Raw genomic sequence first — 12792 nt, 5'->3', positions numbered from 1 at the left:
CAAAAAGCTGCCTTTTTTCCTTTCTAGGAGATAAGGAATAGCTGATATGGTATTGTGTCCAAATGGTCCAGCACTTGGTTCTAGGCTACTCTGTCCATTTAGGGAAAGGCACAGATACACAGCACCTCCTCTGAATTCATCCAGGTGGATGATGAATTGATGCAGCCTATATGGGGCAGAAGATGCCAAAGAATGCAACCTGACACTATGGTTTCAGAAAATTGAACTGACATGGCCACATAAATTCAGATTTCATATAAGAAAGGTTTTTTATAGCCTATGCTGTCATCTGTGATGAAGATAACATCAAAGGAGACCAGATCCAGTATTGGCAAGTGTGACTAATCAGTGAACGCCTTGAGTCCATGGCATCCCTCACTCCCACTAGCACTGTTGTGCTCACTTTGCATCACAGAAAAGGAAAGGGCACAGAGATCTCATCTTTGGAAATTTTTCATGCTGGGTGATGCCTGTGTCCAATTAGTTTTTCTGGGAAAAGATGCAGTCATTTCTGATGGTGAGAGCAGATGCAATACACAGCTTTACCTACATGAAGCCTGGCAGTGTCACTGGAAGCCTCTGCTGACCTCATGCTTCCAAGGTGGCAGCTGACATCAGTCAGAAGAGTTAATTCAAAAGGGTGACATGAAATTTTATCAGACCTGTGAAAACTTGCGCAAATTCAGCCAAGTGATAAATCACTGGAAAACTTCCAATCCAAGGACTTTTTTGCTCAATTTCCTGTCTCTAATGGTGACCAGTATCTTGAGGAAAAGTATTAGAAAAGGGTGAGTATGTGGTACTCCTTCTTGGCATTCATCCAAGCCTTGGCCCAGACACTGAGGTTAGAAAGTGATCCTGATGCACTCTTGATTTCTGAATAGCAATTGCATGTGCTTTGTGGGCACAAGTTCTCACAAAAATCAATCAAATGAAAAATTTGAAGAAAGGAATACTTTCTTTTTTTTACAAAATTGGAAGGGTTGAAAGGAGCTAAAGTGCAATCCAGACATGTAAGAAAAAGAGGGAGAGGGGGAAGTAGAGGAAAAAATATAAAATATAACTTTCTCATAGGATGACTTATAGTTAATGATTAACATTATAAGCTTTTATGAGGAAAAAATAAAATTTCTACATACAAACTATTAGCAGCTCTTTTCCAAATATCATGTAACCAAAATAATGTTTCTTAATAAGCAAACTTGGTTACTGACCAAAAGTTAATACAAAAAACATTTAGTGATACAAAAAAATAAAGAAAATTAAAATAATATATTTCACTTTGGTAATTTATAATGACTGTAAAATTTTAAAAAATTAGAAGAATTTTTGATGCAAAATGAATTGTATTCCTGTTTGTTAATATATCTGCAGCTTTGAAATGAAAAAAAGAAAAGCAATCAAACAATTTATCTTTAAGCAAATAAAGAATGAAAAATCAGACTTTCTTTCTCTAAATTTTTGTTAGGGTCCTCTCAAAATATACAAGCATTTAAAACAATATCTCTGATGTTTTCCTCCAAATGCCAGATTACAATTTGACCCATGTTGCATACAAAAGCATACAATGATAACATACATATAACAGCTCTATGGAACAAACAGTAAGAACAAGGTAGAGATAGTTCTATAGCTCCATCTTGATGATGTGTTTTCTTATTTTGTGAATATAAAGTCAATCAATGTCATTATGATTTAATAGCACTTATGGATCACCTTCATAATACAGAGAAAAGAAATGCCTCCTTCATGTATAAAGGTCAATTAAGCCTTGAAGGCTTGTAGAAGTCAACGTAACTGTGATAATGAAAGGTTACAATTTAGATGAAGTCTAGCTATATGAGTTAAAATCCAATAATAAAAACTTGAGAAGTGTTCCAGATAAACCAAACAGTTATAACTCTAATAAAAATGTTGTTCCAAGTAGCTTATCCAACATTAAAAAAATTAATAAAAAATTTGTGTTTCAGATCAATTCTTAAGCCTGCTCAGAAAGATAGCCAAATTATAAACTTATTACAAGGCCATTTGAGTCTCATACCCACGCATGACACCATATTTTAACTGATATTTTAACTGGAATTAGAAATGGTCACCTTATCCCATAGTCAGTAAATAAGTTGTAATTTTTCTGGTTAAAGTAATTTTCCTGGTTAAACTGGTGCCCACAAATGTTACTACAGATAGCAGTCTGACAGGATTTTCATAATGCAATCTTATTTTCAGAGATTTAATGCATGTTGGCTGTCAAATCCAGTTCATTGTTGAAATAAGTAGTGACTCAGAGCAGTGAATTTGCCTTACTGCAAGGAAAGAAAAGAAACCTTGTGTTTAACAGTATTTTGGTGAAGGAAAACAAACTAAATTTTTTTAAAGGAAAGGTGAGCTGTCAGGTAGACATTTAAACTCACCTAAGTTTGCAGGACCCTGTACTGATTGGGTTAAATTATGCTTTTAATTTAATAACAACTTCATTATAGAGCAGTTCTCATTTAGTAAAGATTCTAATCATGTAGGTAACTTAAATTGTACAAATATTCCTTGTATGCTTAAAGCAAGTCATACATATAAACAATTATCAGATCAGAGAAAAAAAACCTCAAACGAACTTTAGAGTGCATGTACCAAGAATGTAAAAAAGATCCTCAAAGCCATCTGAATAAGGAACTATTTATGCTTAAGGAATAAGATGTTTGGCTGCAGTGTCTGACTGGCACTCTCCACATCTTCCTCCAGCTGGAATCCTGTGAAGCTGACTCTTTTCTTGCAAATATGTCCACAAGAGACAGCAAGACAGATTTCTTTGAGAGTTGAGCCAGCTTGTGCACTTCCCTGCGAGTGGGTTTCAAATTTCTGAATCAAACTAGAGCTCCAGTCTCAAGTCTTTCCACTTAATACTGCTCCACTTCATACAATGTTAACATGTTCATTCAGTTATTGTCAGAGCTAAATCTTGAAAGGAAGTCAGAGTCTCATTGACTTTCCCAGGTAGGATTTAGGTGTGATCATCAGATCACTTTACATCAATTGACTTTTTTCAGGAACAAAAGATTTTGCAAACAGGTTAGACAACAGGTCAAATATAAAACAGCTATTTATTTGTTAATAAACACCAAAAATGTCTAAAACTAATGAGAAATTTCAACACCCCAGAGAAATATGATTGCTGAACCAGTAGGCAGCTGGGGAAGACCTGACTTCCACTGGTCCCAAGAGCAGATCCTCCATGCAACTGACTTGCCATCTTCCAAATCCATGGGGTTTTTTCCTTCAGAAAACATCTATCTTTCCAAGCTGGGGTTTCTCCTACTGAAGCCTTGGCCTGCTAATAAGCCCAGTCTCAACAATCTCACACCTGCCTGCATTTTTTTTGTTATGCATGGCATGACTCCATGGACTTTCTTACACCAATTCCTTTGCAATCACAATCACAGAATTGCAGTCACAGAATCACAGAATCACAGGATGGATAAAGCTGGAAGGGACCACAGAGGGTCATCCAGTCCATCCTCCTTTTTCAAGCAGGGTCATCCCAGAGCATGTGGCACACAATTGTGCTTAGATGGTTCTTGAATATCTACAGTGAGGGAAACTCCACAACCTCCCTGGACAATCTGTTCCAGTGCTCAGTCACCTGTTCTTCCTCATATTCAGGTGGAACTTTCTGTGGATCAGTTTCTGCCCATTGCCACTTGTCCCACTGCCTGGCACCACCAAGAAAAGCCTGGCTCCATCCTTTTGACACCTCCCTTCAGATACTGACATTGATTGATGAGATTCCCCCTCAGCTGTCACTGCTGAAGGCTGAACATGCCCAGTCCCCTCAGCCGTTCCTTATGAGAGATGCTCCAGCCCCCTGCTCCTCTTTGTTGCCCTCCAGGACCATCTCTAGGAGCCCAGAAGTAGACACAGAGTTCTAGATGTGGCCTCTTGGAGCTGAGTAGAAGGGCAGGATGGCCACCCTTCTCCTGCTCCCAGTGCTCTTCCTAATGCACCCCAGGACATGCCCCCAGGACTCCTCCTAGCTATGTGTTCTCAGTGAGCTTGCTGAGGAGGCATCTGCGCCTTTGAATCCAAGTAATTGATGAATAAGTTAAAAACACTGGACCCAGTATTGAACCTTGGGGGACTCTGTTAGTGACAGGCATCCAATTAGTCTTTGTACCACTGATTATGACCTTCTGGAGTTTGCTGCTCAGCCAGTTCTCAATCCACTTCAGTGTCAGCTCAATCAATCCACACTTCCTGACTTTGCCTATGAGGATATTGTGAGAGATGAGTGTTGAAAGCCTGACTGAAGTTGAGGTAGACAATATCCTCTTTTCCCTCATCCATCCAGGTAGTTTTTTCATCATAGTAGGTGATCAGCTTGGTCAAGCATGATTTACCTTCAGCAAATCCCTGCAGACTATGCCTGATCACCTTGTCATCCACATGGCTAGAGATGGCCTCCAGGACTTCCTCAGAAGTCTGAGCCAAGGTTATGCATGAGCATTGCATCAGAGTTGGACCTTAAATTCTTGGTCACAAATAGCTGAGTCTCAGGGTAATAAAAGGGTTATGGTCCCCCAGGGATGACAAAATTCAGGTCAAAATTCACTTTTAATATTATTGAACTGGAAGAGCTACTGTAAGAGAGGATGTCAAAGTACTATCCTGGAATAACTAAAAATAACTGATGGCTAATTTTTTTTATACATCCTCTTGGAAATAATAAAAATCTTAGAGAAAAATTAAGATGAGCAAGGATGTGAAACCCCATGCTGTGACTCTGTGACACCCTTTGCCTTTTCTTTTCAACTAGGCACTTTCACTGTAAGTCTGAGGGGCTGCAGCACAGTAAGAGATAGTTCACATGGAAAAGAGTCTCTTTTAGTGTCCATGTGCCTGGCCACAAACAAGATTCAGGCAGTGACATTGTAAGGCAGCACAACAGTTTCTGCAGGCATTAGAAGCACAGTACTTTGAAAAAATGCATTAAACGCCCTGGGACCTGGAAGGACGCTGAAGCCCGAAAGTTTCTGATTTAGCACTCTGAATAAATTACATAAAAGATATCCAGCATGATAGTTCTTTTTCTTTTGTATTTACTTGGACCTACCAGTATGTTAATTCATTAATTATACCAAGAATGGCTGACAGAGTCTATTTGTGAAAGTGGAAGACTTCATTTTCCTCTTGTCAGGCAATGAAAGCTTTTGTTTCAAAAAGATAAGGGCAGCTTTGGGTCCATTCAGAAACCTAACTATAGTGCCTGAAGCACAATAAAATGAAAAATACAGTACCTGTGGAGGCCAAGAGGTAACTATAGTGGAGCAAGGATCATAGTCAGAAACATAAACTTAGAAAGTCCAACTTAAACTTCTCCTTAGATACCTATCACTTGCTTCTTTAGTATATTCAGTCCCTTATCCAGAGTACTCAAGTGATAAAATCAGGGCAATGGATATAAACGAGCCCTTCATTTTCAGTATTCATGTTGCATTCTGAGGCAATGATTTAGATCCAAATTCTATTTACAGCTAGGGAAAATATCTTTCATAAAGAAGTCATTGTAAATTTTGGCAATTTTTGCATTGCTTATTCACAGTCCTCTATTAAGCCAGCTCTATAAATGTCTAAACAATATCATATGAATAGCATCCATTGTAGATTTTTTTGTGCCTTTTTTCAATGAATAATTATCTATCTTGACATTTTCTAGTTGCTCAAACAGCCATTATTCTCAGACATACACATATACCACTACTAATACTACATCTGGAATATGCTGAAAGTCTAAAATATCCAAGAATATATTTTCAAGCAACACAGAGACATTACAGCATGCAATGCCTGAAGTTTCAAAAGAACCAAGCTACTAAATCCACAACTCCTGTATGATCTCCCAGAACATAAAAGAGAGAGGCATCCTTTGTATTGAATCCAGTGTTAATCTTCATTCTCTCCCTTTTAAATGGTGAACCTCAGTAAATCCTCTCAGTTCCCTGGCTCACAGACCTAGCTTGAATAGCTTGTGTTTAATGCCATCACCACATAAAGACCCCATAAATCCTCCCAGTGGAGTAAGTATCTATGAAATGTTCTTCAGGCTGTATTACATTTCCCATTTTGAAAATTTAGAGGCAAATGCTTAAAGAATGCTGTGATTAAGGTGGGTATTTTGATTACCAATAATCTGAAGCACACAGGTGCCACAGTTTATGTTACTTCAGGGAGCAGCCAGACTGAACTGGATATTGCTTAGGTGAAAAGAGATATGTTGTAACATCAGCTGGTTCTACATCCGCCAAAAGAAAAATGCAGCTCATGGAAGCATAGCTCTTTAGAGGCTTGCTGGTACTTGGCATAGTAATTAGAACTAGCAGGTGTCTAAAACCAGGTAGTAACATCCATTTTTCTTAATCATCATCACCGTTAAATATTAAGGAGTGGTGTCATTTCTCACAAGTACATGGGCTAATGGCTTTTGCAGAATTTCCTGTCCCTACTTTGTCTTTGGAAAAGCACTGGCAAGTACTTGATTGCTGCTCCTGAAGGCATAGCCAACGTGTGGAGCACAGTGGTGATGTTCCATGAGCTGCCTCTTCCTAAAGATTTCCCATGAGCTGCTGATCAGCACCTCTGATTTTCTGCTGTGCTTCCTCCAGCACCTGCCACATTGTGTCCTGCCTTCCCCTTTCAATGAGAGAAGGAACCCAAGTCCTGAACTAGTCTTGACTCATAGTTTAGACTCTAAAATTTAGTTCTGATTGCTATCCTGGTAGGTCTTCTAAAGCTTCCACAGAGGAGCCTTAAAATAGAGGGGAATTAGACCTGACACATTTTTAGCTATATAACTAAACAGTGTTGTATTCAGCAGAGAGAGGTTATTTTTGCTGGATCCATAAATTGATTTCCACAGGAATGCTGTACCTAGGAAGTGAAATTCTTGTTTTGGAAGAGATAGGGAAAAAAGGCTGGGAGCTGTTAATGTCACATTTGCTGTTGGTGTTTTGTATCTGGCTAGGTATGTTTGCACGCACCTGCAGACAGAAGAGCTCCTATCAAACCCATCTTAGGAATGGATTCTAAAAATAATAGATGCACTCACTCATTGCAGATTTCTGGAAGAAGCTGTACTTTTTTAGCTTTCAGTGGCCAAGTTCCACATAAACATAAATTAAATTCAAACACTACTATGCCTAATTTGAATCAGAAAACTGACATGAGCTCTCAAAATTGAAACAGACAGAAGGAGACACTTCTGGAGTAAACTTGAATGAAGTATTTTTACCTTTTATATTTGTCTCTAAAATTTTCCTGCATGAAAGCACTATAATTTAATCTATACAGGACCTTTAAATTATGCATAATTTATGAGGGATAAGAAAATTTCCTTTTCAACTGTTCCAGTCTATTGGATCTGACCACATTTGAAAACATTTTATGTTTTGCATTGAGAAACAGATATTCTGAAATGAGTACATTTTCAACCAACTTTGTAATAAGAGGTTATATTTGTTAGGAACTGCACCTATGTATCAACCACAGCTCCCTGAAGGGTTTGGAGGTCAAACTGGAACTGTGGCCAGCCATGGGGCCAAGGTACATGCAGCCCCCTGGCCAGGCTCCCTACAGATCTGGGCTGAGGACCAGAGCAAGGCAGGTAGGGCAGGGTCTCAGCCAGAAGCCCCAGCCTCAAGTCAGCAAGTGAGGTCAGAATTCAAGCACTGCATAAGAAGAAGCATATTTTCAAAGTATTTTTATACATCACATATAAATTAAAAGTACTATTCAAAAACTTTATTTAAAGTATTCTTCAGTCTTTTAGAATCACTGTGAGTGGTGATTTGTGTCCTCTCAGAGGAAAATGCCCTTTTCCTGACACTTTCTGTCTTTTATGTTTGCCTTCAGATGCGAAAACAAGTCTCCCATTTGGGACAAACATCACACAATGGCTGTGCTTCACAAAGCTCTTGGTTAGCACATACTGCTTGTGTTCATTTTCTTGTCAAAAATATCATCTTACTATCCATTTCATCATAAAATTGAAAGACCTTTCAACTTCAGAAACACGAGTACAAACTTGCCAAGTAGATCTTAAAATGCAAGGAAGGACATTTCTGCTACAGCTGTCAGTGGTGTAAAAGCCAACTTTTCCCCTGTCTGGCTCAATCCTCACTCTGCATAGAAGATCTTGGAGTATGCAAAGCACATTGAAATAAGCTTGTGACTAGAATGCTAAAATATCTTAAGGGACCTGCTCTTTCCCCCCTTCAGCACTCTTCTTGCTTGTGTCATCGGCCTCTTGGTAAGAGTCACCACATTTTTCTGAAATCCTCTGATTACCAGTTTTGAGCTCTAGGGTCGTCCTCAGTTTCCCAAACAAAATTATCTCCCAATGACTTACAAAGGAAACTTGGAATCCTGCGGGACTTTGTGCATTTGATGCAAATTTGTCTTGGATTGTCCTAGTTCTCAGGGTGTGGAATAAAGAATTTTCAAAAGGAAAAATAAGGATAAAAATGGATCAAGTAGGATGGTAGGATGCCTGGGTCATTTCTTACAGAATCAGACCAGCCCTGCTCCAGAATCTTGCATGCAATGTAATCACAAGTGGACGTTCAATGAAGTCTTGTCCAGGAACCAAATGCTTTAAATTGGAAGTGCCAGAATGAGTTAATCCATTTTTTCTCAACAGAAATTTTAGTGAAGTAAACAGTTTTATATTACATCACGACAAGGCTTTTAGCAAGCACTTTTGTAGTCAGAAAGGGATTTTAAGAGATCATTTCTTCCTGCCCACAGCACAAGACCAGCTGCAGCTGTACAATTCTATTCACTGGCAGACTGGGAATGGAGGTTGCACCAATGCTGTGGAACTGAGCAGTGCCAGCACTCACAGCACAGCAGTGCTGGGAACTCCTGCCTCTGTGCCAGCCTGTGCTCCCCCAGAGATTCTGGCACAACAGACTGACCACAGCACACACGGTAGAGGTCAAAACTCAATATTTTAAATTCTACTGATAGGTGAATGACAATACCGCAATTTTATAAAATTGAAAAAAATAATGGTTTATTTTTTCATGATGATTTTAAATCTATAAATTAACTCCTGGACTCATGAACAGAAATTAATCAGAAAATCATAGGATTGTTAGTACTGGAAAGGACCTTTAAAAGTCATCTAGTCCAACCTCATTGTCATAGGCAGGGACAACTTCCATTCGACCAGATTGCTCAGAGCCCCAGCCAGCCCCACCTTGAATGTTTCCAGGGTTGGAGCATTTACCACCTCTGTGGGTAACCTGTGCCAGTGATTCTGCACCCTCATTTTTAAAAAAATCTTTTATATATTTTAATTCAAAATTTTGTAGCCTTTGTCCTATCACTATAGGCCCTACTAAAAAGTCTGACACCAAATGCCTTATCATAGTTAGAGAAAAAAAAAAAACGCTTCTCTCAATAGAATAACTTCAGAAGTTCACAGCCATTTTTGCTCAGAAACTAATAAAATTATCTTCTGTCATTTTTCTTGTTAATTGTTCTGTGGCTTATGAGTCAATTCAATTTAAACAGTGTCAAATTTTGTTTAGGCCCAACTGATTTATGATACATTTTGTGACCCCACCTTACTGAGAAAGCCACAATTTTTTTTCTCCTTACTGAGAAAGGAGCAATATTTCTTTAAGAAGCACTACAATTATCTAATATAGCTCAGGCACATCCTATCTGTTCCTCTAGGAAAACATTTCTCATGTGTTAGTTCTATAGGGTTTTATAACTTGAAGATATAGGAGTAAAACTTTTAGTTTGATAGCTAAAACTTCATCCTGCCTAGTTTAACTTACTTTATAGAAACAGAAAATTTTAAAAGCAAGTATCATATTGCAATGCATGGTTTTCAGTAATTTCAAGAACTGCCACTCACACATTATTTTTTAATTATCAGGTTGTTTACAGACTGATTTGACAAATTAACATTTATAGCTTGAAATATGCTGTTTGTAAACTTTGTGGATTTGACCTTACTTTGGTAATGTTCTCTTAATTGCAAGTATTAAGTTTTAGACTACAAGGATTAGATAGAAATAACACGCCACAAAAATTTTTTAAAACAATAAAATGTGCAATCTAAATTTTTTGCCTCTTTTCTGATGCTAAGTGCTCTTGACTTATTTGAAAAGAAACCCATCAGCTGTGTTGCAGAAATTTCTTTCTAAAGAAGATAAGTTAAATTCCTTATCACCAAATTATCTGTTATCACTTTGATCCAAGCTGTTATTGTACCTTGTTGGTCAAAAATTTTTTATCAAAATGGATTTGGTGGAAACTGGGCTATAAAGCTATGTTGTGAGTAAACAAATAGCAGAGAAAGAACTTTAACTGGAAGGGAATGAAAGAGCTTTTAAGTCTCTGCTAATCAGCATCTTTCTTAATACCATATGCTGTAACTATGAGAATGTAATTTAAAAATGTAGAAATACAGATAAATTTTCAGACATTTCCATCAATGTAATTAAAATTTGCAAGTTAAGTTTTACAAAACCCCACCATGGGAAATACTGAATATATTTTTGATGTTTCATGAAAACAAAATTCAAAATATCAATATACCATCAGTTCAGTGGTTTAATGAACTCAGATAAATGCAAAAAAAAAAAGGACAGGATACTATTTAACAATTTTATCATTCAGCCAATAAGAATTGGAAAATGAAGCATGAAGTGACATGTTTCTGATCTTCATAGAAGAAGCAGTCAGGAGAAATAATACAGTGTGCTGAGCTTTCAGCAACTTGCTTTTGCTCTTTTGAGACTGCCAGCAATAAGTATCAGGCATTTCTTCCTGCTTCTTGGTCCACACATTTTGCTGAGGTGTTTGAAGCTTTCTCTGTGATTAAACAGTCCCATTTGTTTCCAGTGAGACATGCAGAAAGTTTGTCTGTAGCCTGTGTTCATTTTGTGTCAACTCTCTTCAGGCATCTTGGAAGTCATGTGAGTCATCTGTTCTTTGCCTTTATTTTCTTTATTTCATAATCTAGCTCTGTGACTAAAGTTGAGCAGATAATAGTTTGCTTTCCCAGACTGAGGTCTCTATTAAAAACAATCAAAAATACATGCCTTAAGATAATTTACAGTCTTGCTGTATCCATGGAAACATGATGGGTGGAGAGAGATCCAACAGACAACTGTTTACCCAGCTGTTTACACTTGTTAGAAACACATCTTTTTTGGTTGTCTTTGCCAAGATTTCTTATTGCTCTACTTCCAGGGCAGAGACCCTGCATACAGAATGTAAGCATCTGATTTTCATCTGTGTTTACAGAAATTCCCATTTTCATATTATCTTCATGCTACCCAAGTGCATTTGGTCATTCTTTGGAACGATGTGTGCAATCATTAAACATATTTTATTAATTTTTATATTATTTATAGTTGTGAACAATTTTATTATGATATTTCAATAAATATCAGTCTAACAAGTCACCATCTTAACAATTTTTGTCATTGCAGTCGGACAGGAGAAAGAAGATTCATTCTTCTTATGTTTTAAAAATCAGATGGAAAATATAAATGAGAAAAACACACTGGTATGTGAGGGAACACTGAAATTCATCTGTGCTCAGTCATACACTCACTGCTCATTTACCCACTGTGTTATTAATAGACAGAGGTTCTATTTTTGTCAAACAGGCTCAAGTCATCTATTCTTTTCATTACAATGCTCAAGAGCACTATAAGACATTTGGGAACAGGATTAGAATAGCAGAAAAACAACACAGAAGTGCACTGCACCAAGTCTTTATTTGCCATGATCAAGTACTAGGAAAGCAGAAAAGCAAAGGAATGGTTTCCAGAGAACTGCCTCTTTCCCTGAGACACTCTTACAACCCAAATATCCATCTGACACCTTTCACACACGTGGAACACCTTGCTAACTCCTTGCTAACAAACACAGTGTTGACAGTCATTAAGAAAACCTTTTCATGTTGTATCTCAAAAACCAGTTACTTCTTTTGCACTTAGTATTCTTACTACTGGGAAACTTGTGACCACTGTCCCTTCCTGTGATCAGAAACTACTTAATAATTTCCATTCAAAATACAGCTAATCAAATAGTATTAGATATTGAGGGTACTTTGTTCTTTAACTCAAAGAGCATCTCTTCAACTATGATGTCTACTTTCTTTTCATATTTACAGATATGATCTTATCATCTTGAATCCATTTAATCTTGTTTGGTCAGATTGAGTAAAGTAACTTATTTTACAGTTTGGCTACTTGAAGAACTCATGTCTTTATATATACATACATATATATCATTATCTATCTCCTGACTGCTTCCATATTTTTTTCTTGCTATATTCAAGACAGCTTATCTTTCAGTGAGAATGAAGAAAAACTAACTTGAATTTACCATGAAGTGAGTGCAGGCAGGCAAACATCTAGTAGATGCTACCTTTTGGTATCTACTAAATCTGCATCCTTCCCAAAGTGGCACTAACTCATGGGCATATCAATATCTTGAGACTCCTCTTTCATTGCAGCATCTATTTAGTTTTAATTTTTTTAGGGTAATTTGCATGTACATACTTGAATATACTAAAAAAAAAAAAAAGAATTTCAAACTTTTGGGTAAAGATTTTAGATTTTGTCAATTTCTAGCATCACTGGAAACACTTTGCATGTACTTTTTTGACAAGCATGTTCTTTAAGTGGCTCATAGGCATTCTTATTCTGTAGTTAACCCTTCCAAGTTTGCCCTCCTTTTCTATTTGCACCTGTTTATTTCCAGTTTATGGCAGTC

The sequence above is a fragment of the Agelaius phoeniceus genome, chromosome 5 (assembly GCF_051311805.1).
Source record: "Agelaius phoeniceus isolate bAgePho1 chromosome 5, bAgePho1.hap1, whole genome shotgun sequence".
Lineage (NCBI taxonomy): Eukaryota > Metazoa > Chordata > Aves > Passeriformes > Icteridae > Agelaius > Agelaius phoeniceus.
This window is presented reverse-complemented; position numbering follows the sequence as displayed.